The 12,325-nt window shown below is 41.3% G+C and overlaps 1 long non-coding RNA gene across 3 annotated transcripts in view; it reads left to right on the forward strand.

The window, feature by feature from the left end:
• LOC121922915 overlaps window positions 1-12,325 on the forward strand; it is a 112,434-nt gene that overhangs the window by 93,131 nt on the left and 6,978 nt on the right. For all 3 annotated transcript variants that reach the window (XR_006102257.1, XR_006102256.1, XR_006102255.1), the window contains 2 exons: window positions 7,705-7,762; window positions 12,100-12,267. This is a non-coding gene — a long non-coding RNA (uncharacterized LOC121922915). The remainder of the gene's footprint in view (window positions 1-7,704; window positions 7,763-12,099; window positions 12,268-12,325) is intronic.

The raw sequence follows: 12,325 nt of genomic DNA on the forward strand, positions 1-12,325 counted from the left end.
GGGGGGAAAAGTAGAAAGTGCAGCAGCTGGAGTCAAGAGTAGCTCACTTCAGCATATTGGGAACAAGAGGATTTCCTGGACACAATAGAACTAACCATCTTGGATGAGTACCATGCAGAGGAAGTGCTAGGGTGGAAGAGGTCACTTGCCATACACAGGAGGCAGACAGCTGGAGGAATGTCACAAGAGAAGTAAGCCAAGAAGGAATTGTTCTGGGAGCTTGCAGCTAGAGAATCGATTCGAAGCTCTTTCCCTTTTCAAGGAGGATGAAGAAGAGCAGCATGGACAGACTTCAGGGACAGAGCAGGGGAGCCTGAGAGTCCCACCGAGGGAACAGTCCGTGCTACGCTCGGAGGAGGCATTGTGGTCGTAGTGGGGGACTCCTTGCTGATGGGGTACAGAAGCAGTGTATGTAGGCCTGACAAGATATCTCGAGAGTGTTGTGTCTTTCCAGGTGCAAAGATCCGTGATGTGACAGAGAGGCTGACAAGACTGGTCAAGCCTACTGACCAATACCCCTTCCTTTTGGTCCAGTGGGAACTAAATGATACTGCAAGACACAGCATTCAGAACATCAAAAGGGATTTCGAGGCGCTTGGTAGGAAGCTGAAAGGAATGGATGATACAGGTTGTCATCTCGTCTCTTCTGCCAGTGAAGGGCATGGTTCAGGAAGGGAGAGGAAATAGCGGATGTGAAACAACTGGCTCCGCAGATGGTGTCGCCGGAGGAATTTGGATTCTTCGATCTGGCTGCGGTTCCATGGGGAAGGACTTCTTGCAACAGACGGGTTGCATCTACACCAGTTGGAAGAAATGTTTTTGCCAACAGTCTCAAGAAACTTGATCAGGAGAGTTTAAACTGAGTTCCGAGGGGAAGGGAGACAATATTAAGGAAAGGCGAAAGGGATGGCGAAATAGTCAACTGCATAGAGGAAACAAGGCAAACAGTGCAAGGACCCAACAGTGGGAGGCAAAAAAAAATTGCACAGGCAGCAAGTAAAAGGGAACCTGGTCTGCGATGTCTCTCACTAATCCACAGAGCATGGGAAATAAGCAAGATGAACTCGAACTCCAGTACAACAAACAAATATGATAATAGGCATCACTGAAACTTGGTGGATGGAGTCTCATATTGGAATGTGGAAATAGGGGGTATACGCTTTTAAGAAAAAATAGGTCAAACAAGAAAGGAGGAGGAATAGCACTAATAGTCAGAGATATTTACACCAGTGAAGAGATCCAGGACATCAGTCATGGAAGCCAGGTGGAGGCATCTGGGTAAAAATTAAAGGGGAGGGAAAGAACAGGATTTTACGGTGGGAGTCTACTACGACCCCCAGTCAGACTGAGGAATTGGATGATATCTTTCTAGACAGATGACCACACAGTCAGAAAAAGAGATGTAGTAGTGATGGGCGACTTCAACTATCCTGATATTTTTGGAAGTCAAACTCAGCAAATCCTCAAGGCCTAGCAAATTCCTCACTTGCCTGGAGACAATTTCATGGTCCAAAGGTGGAAAGGCAACAAGGGGGTCACTATTTTAGATCTGATCCTAACCAACAAGGATGACTTGGTTAATGGGGTGCAAGTGGTGGGATCTTAGGTGGAAGTGACCATGTTCTCCTGAGTTTGTTAATACAGTGGAAAGGAGAAGCCAGGCATAGTCAGACACGCATCCTAGACTTTAGGAGAGCGGATTTCAGTAAACTTAGAGAAGTTTGAGGGCAATTCCATGGTCAGAAATACTAAAAATAAAGGAGTTCAGGACGGATGGGAGTTCTAAAAGAGAGATACTGAAGGCACAATTTCAAACAGTTCCAGTGAGAAAGAAAAAGTGGAGTGTCTCAAGAAAACCAGGATGGATGACTAAGGAACTTTCAACCGCTGAGTTTGAAACGGAACATGTATAGAAAATGGAAAAGGGGGAAATCACAAAAAAGGAATTCAAAGAATGCGGCATGTGTAGGGGTAAGGTCAGAAAAGCTAAAGCGCAGAATGAACTCAGGCTTGCTGAGAGGTTAAGAACAATAAAAAGGCTTTTTGGATATGTCCGCAGCAAAAGGAAGAAGAAGGACCGGTAGGGCCACTGCGTGGAGAGATGGCAAGATGCTAACAGAAGACAGAGAAAAAGCAGAATTACTAAACACCTTCTTTGCCTCAGTCTTCTCAGAAAAGGCAAAGGGTGCTCAACCTGAGGATAATGGAGCAGAGGACCGGATAGGGGCATTTCAGTACAGATAAGTAAAGAGATCGTGGGAACACCTTATTAATCTAAATGATTTAAGTCTCCGGGACCAGATGAACTCCATCCAAGGGTATTAAAGAACTGGCAATGTAATATCGGGCATTGGCAATAATCTTTGAAAAACTCCGTGAAAACAGGAGATCCCAGCAGACTGGCGGAGGGCAAAAGTGTCCCCATCTTCAAAAAGGGGAAAAAAAGAGGACCCCACAATTATCGTCCAGTTAGTCTGACATCAGTACTAGGAAGTTCTGGAGCAGATCATTAAACAGAGAGTCTGTGAACTCTAGAAGGCATATCCATAATCACAAAAAGTCAACATGGGTTTCAGAGAACAAGTCCTGCCAGACAAACCTAATCTCTTCTTTGATAAATTACCAGCTTTAGATGAAGGAATGCTGTGGATATAGTATATCTTGATTTCATAAGGCCTTTGACAAGTTCCCCATGACATTCTTGCAAACAAGCTTGTAAAATGTGGGCTAGCACAGGAACTGTTAAATGGATCTGTAAATGGTTGACCGGCCGAACCCAAAGGTGCTCAACATGGCTCCTTTTCATCCTGGAGGGAAGTGACCAGTGGGGTCCCACAGGCTCTGTCCTGGGCCCAGTGCTATCAACATCTTATCAATGACTGGATGACAGATTGGGAGATACTTATCAAATTTAGATTCTGCATGTTTTTTTATTTTTGATTATTGTTCCGATTTATTGATTATTCATCGATTTCTATGATTCTATGATTCTAGTAAACCACTGAGGCACAAACAAACCAACAAAACAGGGAAGGGGCTTTAGAGCCACAGGGGAGGAAAATACAACAGAGCCTTCTGTTCTTGAAGTGAATGGATAATTTATTTCATCCAAGCCAAACAAAAGGTGTAGCCACTTATAGCTGGCATAGGGAACACAGATAAAGAAGATGGCAGGAGGAGCAGGCACCTTTCAATTCTAGTAAGTATCATGCAGAGCTTGAAAAAGTTACTTTTTGGATTACAGCTCCCATAATCCCCCACTACCATGGCTTGGGATGTCTATGAGCTATTGTCCAATATATCTATATCCATATCATTTTTTCAATCTGGGACCATGAAAGGGCTAAGGGTTAAAGTCCTTTCCTCCCACCCATATGATCCTGGGTTTCCCTGGGCAGGTTTCACTTAAAAGATTAAAAGTGAAATCAGCTTGTGCCTCCTTTCTGTATGTAATCACTGAAATCAACATAATGTAAATGTTATTAAATTTGGCAAGTGCACAGCAATCTCTCTAGTTTCTTTGGTTGCTGATCATTTGCCTGTATAGGTCAGGAGCAATACACAATTCCCCACCTTTTCTACCTTGTTTGAAAGCAGTAGTTGATTCTGCCCTGGTTCTCCTTCCTCCTAGCAAAAACTGAACTTTGCCCAACCAATCAGCCTGACTTTCAATACCAGGAAAAATGTTAGACCAGATTGTACAGAAGTCTGTTTGCAAGTATCGTCATGTCAATGCAGTGATTAGTCAAGAACAAATTATGCCAAACTAATTTTATTTTTTGTCTGTTTGATGGGTCACTAGTTTAGTACATGGTAGGAATGATGTATCATTTATCTGGATTTCAGTAAAGCATTTTATAAAGTCCCCCATGGTATTTTGATTAGCGAACTGACTAAATGTGGAATAGATGTAAACACCATCATATGGATCCATTATTGGATGGAAAATTGTGCTCAGAGAGTTGTCATCAATGGTTGTACTTCAGACTGAAAGGAAGCCTCAAGTGCTGCAGGGTTCTGTCCTCGGGATGACACTCGTCAATATTTTTTTAATCAATGATTTAGATTATGAGGTGGAGGGAATATTTATCAGATTTGTGGATAATATAAAAGTAGGAGGGTACCGAACACATTGGAAGATAGAAACAGAATGCAGAAGGACTTTAACTAGAAATCTGGTCTGAAATTCATGAAATGAAGTTTAACAGAGATGAATGCAAAATTCTACATGTAGATCACAAAAACCAAATGCATAAGTATAGGATGGTATAGGATAGAGGATACTTGGCTTAGTAGTACCACATGTGAAAAAGACCTTACAATTATTGTTGATCCTAAGTTGAACATAAACTAGCAGTGTGGTGCTGCAGCAAAGAAGGCAAACCACAGAGTTTCCCAGTCATGAGAATTAATGGTCCCAAAATATTCTATGTTGCTCAGGCCTCATCTTGAGTACTGGGTTTAGTTCTGGGAACTTCACTTTAAGAAGGATATAGAGAAGTTGGAGCAAGTTCAGAGAAGGGTAACAAAGATAATAAGAACTACAGAGAACAAGAGATCTGAATAAAGTCTGAAGGAGCTGGACATGTTCAGCTTTATGAAAAGAAGACTGAGGGTGACATGACTGTACTCTTTAAATACCCCAACAACTGTCACAAAGAGGAAGATGCTGACCTGTTGTTCTCTGCTGCCTCAGAATATAGAACTAGTTCTACTAGTTTTAAGCTACAGGGGTGGGATAATTTCAGTTGAACATTTTTACAGCCGGATCAGTTTGGAAATGGAACCAGTTGCCTAGAGAGGTGATAGGATCTCCTTCTCTGGATGTCTTCGAAAAGAGGCTGGACAGCAATCTGCTGGGGATGCTCTAGCTGGAGATCCTGCATTGAGCAGGAGGCCCTTTCCAACTCTATGATTCTATGACTCTACTGCTGGACCTGCTCTTGGGCTCCACATCTAGACTTTTTGATTTTTCAAGGGTTTGCAATTGAACCCTCGAATCTTTCAAACCCCCATCATCTCCCCCCCCCCCCCACAATAAATTGTCTTATTTTCTCAGCCCCGATGTATTAATATGAATAATTTTTCATTTTCAAGGTTTTCAAGTCTATTTGAGACAGACATATAAAAATCACACCCGTTTACACTACGAGTAGGGAAATTGTGGGTCATGTGAAATATGTAGCCCTCCATGGGCTGTTTTGAGCTTTCCTTAGGCTTGCTAAGACCTCTAAAATACCTGCTTGTTGTTGTTCTGTTCCTTCAAGCTGATACAGATATGTGTACTACCCTAGGATTTTTTTTAAAAAAGCTCTGTTCAGAGGAGTTTTGCCATTGCCTCCCTCTGAGGTTGAGAGAGTAGGATGTACACAAGGTCACCCAGTGGGTTTCGAAGGCTGAGTGGGGATTTGAACCCTGGTCTCCTGAAGTCCTAGTCCAACACTCAAACTAATATACCATGTTGGCTCTCAAAAGCCTCTGCAGTCCCCATGGTTTTTTTTTTGGGGGGGGTGGCATTTTGCACCTCTTGCAATGATAAAGTCTTGTTCCTGGAACGTTGTGTATAAAGCCACAACCCAAAAATGAATTCCAGTTGAGGTTTTTAGTCGGAATAGTGGAATCATTGTTGTGTGCTCATATTCACAATTGCTATTGCCAATTTGTCACCTGGTGCACATCCTTAAGGAGGCAACACCTAGTCTGTCTACTGGGATGTACTCAATGGTCTTACCAGTTTCATAGCACTTGCTGCTAAAGCTTATCTTTCATTTGCTTAGCCTCTGCAAGCATCACTCTGGACCCTTTCTCATAAGTTGATCTACATATATATCAGCACTCCAGTCTATTGTTTGATGTAGCAGGTTGTGGCACTTAAAAATAGGTAAATCTCTGGCTCTTTACAAATGTGAACTAGACACTTGCAAAGTGAAGATGCCAAATCTTTGGAAAAGAAAGTGAAATAGAGTCCAAGAAGTCACTTGAAAAGACAGTGTTGGGGGAGGGGGGAGTTTTCTTCAAAAATAGAAAGTCTTGTCGAAATGTGGTGGCTAAAAAGGAAATCAAAGGCGGAATACAGATCACCCAAAAAGGGTGGTCTCCCACTGCCCTGGTTTTCTCCGTGAGGGAGCTGCAGCGGCCAAACCACATGGCTCTGTCGCAGAACAAAAAGAACCTGCAAAAAGCAGGTTCTTCTTGCGGCGTGCTTGTGACGCCGCAATGCGCCAATTGCGCACTTGCGGCGTCACAAGCGCACCGGGACTTGCAGACACTAGGTGTCTGGCACGTGAAAATGGCGGCGCCCATGTAGACAGGGCGCTGCCATTTTTCACTCCCAGTATGTACTAGGGTTAGCCTAGTATGTACTAGGGTTAGGAAGTGTGTGAATGGTGCATGCTCCCTAACCCTACTGCTGCTGCCGCCACGCTACAAAATGGAGGTATGTATCCCGCAAAAGTTACACAAAGAAAATTAGGGACATGAAAAATTGTTGTGGAGCATATTGCTAATAGCATCATGACCAATAATAAAGAATGCATAGTGAACAAGAAGCCAATTAGGGAGATAGTTGGGATGTTGGGTGATAATGGAGTTAAAGAGGATTAAAATGGGACAATGAGAATGTGGAAAAACTGAATGGATTTTTTTCCTCTGTCTTTACTGCAGAAGATGTAGGACGGATACCTGTGCCCAAGACTGGTATTTCCAAGAAGGGAAAAAATAAACAAATTATTGGGATTAGATAATCATCTAGAAGATTTTAAATAACCAAAATACAAACTAACTCATTTTCTAACAAAAATATGCAATATGTCCTTAAGATTAGCACTTGTATGAGATTACTGGAGAGAGACCAATAGGAGTTTTTATTTTTCAAAAGAGATCCCAGCGGGAAACCAGGAAATTAAAAGCTATTTAGCTCAACTTTCATGTTGGGCAAACTGGTGAAGCATAATATTAAAGATAAAATTATCATGGTCAAACCCTGCTGAAAAACATGGCTTGTGGAACATTGCTTCTGTTGAACTCTAAACATTAAACATTTGGATGGGGGTAATTTTGTTTGCACTATTTACTTGGGCATTCAAGAGGTTTGTGACAAAGTCTCATGTCAGAAATTCCTAAGCAAATGTTTGTAATTCTAAACTGGAGAAATATTCCTGTCATGGAATACAAAGAAAAGTCAACATATGAACAATTAAAGGACCAAAAGCAGGGAATGTGTGTGCAAGTAAGTAGCAAATAAATAGTAGGTATGGAGACAAACCAGAAAAGTAAATAAAAATAGGTGCACTATTGAGAAAGTACATAGCTGCTCTCATATCTGGGATCATCTGTGAAGGCTGAATCACCCACCGGAAAGTATATTGTTACACACCAAGCTAAACTTGTATCAGTATTGAAAGATGCAGTGATGACTGCAAACTCAGACTTCTTCAGGAAGAGATTGGACATGTTGAAGAGAGAAAGTTGATGGGGCATGTTATGCTATCACAATAGCAAGTTATTTCAATGGCATCACTTCTAATTGCAAGGATTTCTGTATGTCTTATAGTCCAACTCTCTGTAATAAATACCTAAATGATTTCATAAATATAGCAGTTTGAGTAATCCAATACACAATGAAAATTCTTCTTTGCTCCTGGATTTCATATAAAACTACCTGGGAAACAATGAATGAAATGTTTTTCTGTTTCTTTTTCACAGATATCAGGCTCCTTTTCAAGTAAAACCTGAACATGACCATCTAATACTACCATAAAAGGTAAATGCTCTTCTCCTGTGGGGAATCCTCAGATCTTCAGAATAATCTTCATACAATGTAGTTGTTCTACCACGTCCATTCCATGGACAAATTTTGAACTAGTAACTGAAGACAAATGGTAGTAAATTCCCAAATCATAAAGACTGTCTTTGGTTTGTGGTGTGAAAACAAACTACTGTGACTCATCCAAGAGCTTCACACTTGGTGCAACAAGTGGTGCTATTTAAAGTAAGCAGCAACCAATTCTACTTTTTAAAATAGTTTTGCCTAAATGTGAAAATGTGTCCCACCATCCCCCCTTCACCTGGGGATATTTGCTTGCCCAGCTCCATGTCTGGCTGGTGTTTTCTCCAGCCCCTCAGCAGCAGCCAAACTTGTGAGAACCAGCTATATGACACCACCGATTGTACCCTTCATGTAGGAGAAGGCTAGACATACTTTATAGTAGTTTTGGACCAGTTACTATCATAGTACCCTACTCTCTGTGCTCAAACCATGGGAATTACAGTTTGACAGGGGTGCTGTGGTAATGCCTAGCTCACCCCTTCTGAACTGCAGTTCATACCATTAAGAGACTGATGACTAGCAGTTTGATGAATATTTTAGATAGAGCTTTTTAAATCCAGGAGCAACAACACCCTTTATCCAAGCTTCAGATTGTGTTAACACTTGGGGTGTATCCCCTTCCCAGGCTGTTAGAATATTGTACGTGCAGAGCATGAGGAAATAAGCATGAGGATATCTTAGATCAAAAAGATGACAGCTCAGCAAATAAACACCTATCTAATGTGTGTGGGGGAGGCAAAATATAGTGATATACAATAGCAAGTACATTGTTTCCTTGTTTGCATAGAGTGAAAACAGATGACTTCATCAAAGTGGGAAGATCTTTTAGTTTCACTTTCTCATGCATTTATGTATGTGTGTTTTCCTTGATGAACAACCCATGGAACAGTAAGATGAGACAGAATGTTGGATTAAATAAGGACCACTTTATTTAACTTAAATCCTATGTAAGTTAATTGGACATCAAAAGAGCAAGAGGGGAGAGCTGAGGCCAGGGGACTACCCTAGACTACACCTGACCGTGACAACAATCTAATTGTTGGGTTGCTCCCTGGTTGGCCACTTATTGGAATGTAAACACTCCCACCCAAATTGTAAGACCTTCTAAGTGAGAGTAAAAACCCCAGGTCAAGCGCAAGGGTAGACTCCTTCGCCATCTATCATGTCCTAGGACCTCTAGATGCTATTCTAGAATCGTACCCTTCACCAAAAAGATGCCAAGGTGTACATCGAAGTGTTAAATTCTTCTCATGCTACCTGCCATGGACAAGGAACAAGCATCTGCCTAGTCCATTCCAGAGCTCTCAGTTAACCATTTTATAGGCTCTATCCCAAGAATCATATGAGGGCTACCTAGTCCTTAATCAGTTGCCCCCTGCCCTGATCATGTGATCCATGCTGGCACTTTGCCCTGTCTGCAGAGTCTTTCACATCACTGATCCAGGTACATATTTTATTCAAGATATGGAAAAAATGTGAATTTTAGTAAATGCTTCAACACCAGATTGAAATGAAGTTTTTTTTTCCTATTTGCATCAGTCATATTCAATAGCTATTTAAAATGGGGAGAATACCATGTTGTATATGCCTACCATATAGAGGTGGAACTTCTCAGAAAGAAAGGGGTGACAACCTTAATTTCTTAACAGGTTGAATACACAGGTATTGAAACCCAGGCTTTTAAGAGTTAGGTGTGCTAAGTGAGTTAATTAAGTACAAACTACTTTTGCACTTGGAACTCAGTTTGCAGCAACTAAAATAGACTGAGAGCAAAGGGAAAATGTGGGAGGAGAAACTGGGACATTTTAAAAGCAGCTAAAAAAACAAGACAGAAAAATGTCCTTGAAAAATGTGACAGTTGAAGGGTATGTCTGTGATGCTGGGATTTGTAATGTGTAATGTAGCGAGAGACTTGGAATACCTTGCTAGAGAGCAACAATGCTATGTTGAGGCAGAAGAGCATGCCACAACTGTCTAGCAGAGAATTTTAAGTGCATCTCACCAGACTGGAAATCCTAGGTCTCATCAATGAAGGTATGATAGTTATAGTGGTATCAAGCTGTGTATATCGGGATATATTCACACTATACAATTATAGTGTTTTGACAACATGTTAACAGGATATATCCATACTACACAGTTATAATGCCTTGATGCTTTGGAAGAAATTATGGGATTTGCAGTTTAGGTATGGATTTACCATTTCCAGCCAGAGAGCACTAGTGCTATAGTTCCTAGGTGTCCATTAGAGAAATCTGAGTAGTACCTCACCAGATGCACCAGTAGAAAGCCACTCCCAATCACACTCACTTGGAGAAATGCAAGGCATAAACTGGTAACTAGTTAGGCACAAGTGTTGTTATCATGGGAGCAATGATCGCTGGGACAGCAGCTGCCTATTATTCACAATTTGTCAGTTCCGCCTAAGGTTATGTTACCATATACAGAAAAGTTTAGGATTGCTTGTCTATTGGCAAAAAGAAGCTGTGTTATATCAGTGCTACACAAAGTGGCAGTCTGTGGACTGGCGCAAGTCTGTGAGCCATTTGTTGCTAGCCTGTGGCAAGTTTCAAGAAAAAAAGAAACATTTGTTGCCAATGGACACAAATGTGCCAGTCCCTGGCACATTGCTGGGAAAAAAAACCCTGCCAATCCTTCACCCCGATCAGATAACTTAAAGTATTCTGTGAACTGAGCTTGATTTTCAGAGTACTGGATTTGCCACCATATGGTCAGCTCCATCTTTATTCTGCGTGGTTGAGGCCATGTGCAGAATCTCTTAGTGGCAGCATTTATTCTATCGATAATAATAATAATAATAATAATAATTAATAATTAATAATAATAATAATAATTTCCACCTCTCTCTGCGGATCGAGGTGGGATTACAATAGAAACAACATTACAAGATAAAAAACTACAATTTCATATAAAATATACTCAATAAAACAGTAAAAGCGCCACCAATACAATACATGGACTAAATCATCATTTAAAATACATATCTTTACAAATAAAGGTGGGTATTTCTAACTCTCTTACAGCAGATTGGGTGGATAGGCCTGCCGAAAGAGATCCGTGTCAAGTGCCTTCTTAAAGGCATCTAAGATGGGCCCAGTACAGATGTGTCTTTAAGCACGTAATGAATATGTGCTAGGGTTGCCTCGGGCTGTCCCTTACAGATGCCCCACAACCCTATTACACATTCCATACGTCAAAATGGTGGCGCCCTGTACACACATTTTGACTTGATGGATGCTTAGCGTCCGCATGTCATGGCGCACTTGTGCATTGGCACACTTGGGCATCAGAAGTGCACCAGAAAAAGAACTCACTTTTTTCGGGTTCTTTTTTTGCCAGCGGGAAACAGTGCGGTTTATCCGCTGAGGCTTCCCACCGGCGGAAAAGGATGCGCCAGCAGTATCCCACCATGGTAATGAGACGGAACTCCTCTGACAAGCCATTCCATAATTGAGGAGCTACGCCAGTAAATGCCCTGTGGGAAGTTGTTGTTAACCTGGTGTTTACATAATCTAATACGTTCTTCCTGTTCTGAGAGTGTGGGGCGGATTGTGTAGGGAGAGGCATTCCCTCAAGTAACTCAGGCCCAAGCTATATAGGCAGCTTCAAGTGGAGCAGTGACGATAAATGTTGATAGCTATTTGCCTTCAACAAATAGTTTTGCTCAAACAAAAAAAGAAACTACTGCAACATTACAGGATTGCATTGTCTGTAAAGTAGAAGTAGCACTCCATCTTTTGGTAGAAAAGGAGATAGCAGAATCACTTTACAAGATATATACATATGCAGTCTTTGTCTTCAACTGTCAAATGGACCCTTTCTATTTTTAATAACCCTTTTGGACAGATGAATTGCTTCAGAGTTAATCTATGGGATTTTAATCTATCATCCTCACCACCGCCACACATAACCTACAGGAATTTCTTTCATACAGTATAACCAATCTTCAAACAACTCTGTGGAATGGATCAATGTTTACTTTGTTTGTATGGAGGAGGATAAAGCTAATCCAGCTTTCACTGAGCTGGGGCTAGGACCTTATGTTTCTTAGTCTAAATAAAAAGTCAGACTACCTTCAGTTGTGTTCACACTGAAGGAAAGAAGCATCCTTTGCCTCAGAAAATTCTTAAACTGGCTCCAGGGAGGCTGTCTCTGCTCAGAATTTCATCCAAATCTGATGCATCTCTCTGATAAAAATAACAGAGTAGGAATAATTTTTATTTATTAATAAGGCAATTTTTTTTCAACAGAGAATGATTTCTTTCTTGGGAAGCAACTCAATTTCTAACCCTTTTCCAGTGGAAGAACTGTCTTAAAGCAGTTGATGGAACTGTAGCAACATCTCAGCAGTTTCCAGATGGCATTCCTCCAAATCATTTCTCTGGTTTTACTACTGCAGGATGTACTGAGTAGTACAGGTAAGCTTTCCTCTTTTCTCCAGTGACTGTAGAGATTTCACTGGCTAGCACTCTATTT

Source organism: Sceloporus undulatus, chromosome 2, assembly GCF_019175285.1.
Source record: "Sceloporus undulatus isolate JIND9_A2432 ecotype Alabama chromosome 2, SceUnd_v1.1, whole genome shotgun sequence".
In the NCBI taxonomy this organism is placed as follows: Eukaryota; Metazoa; Chordata; class Lepidosauria; order Squamata; family Phrynosomatidae; genus Sceloporus; species Sceloporus undulatus.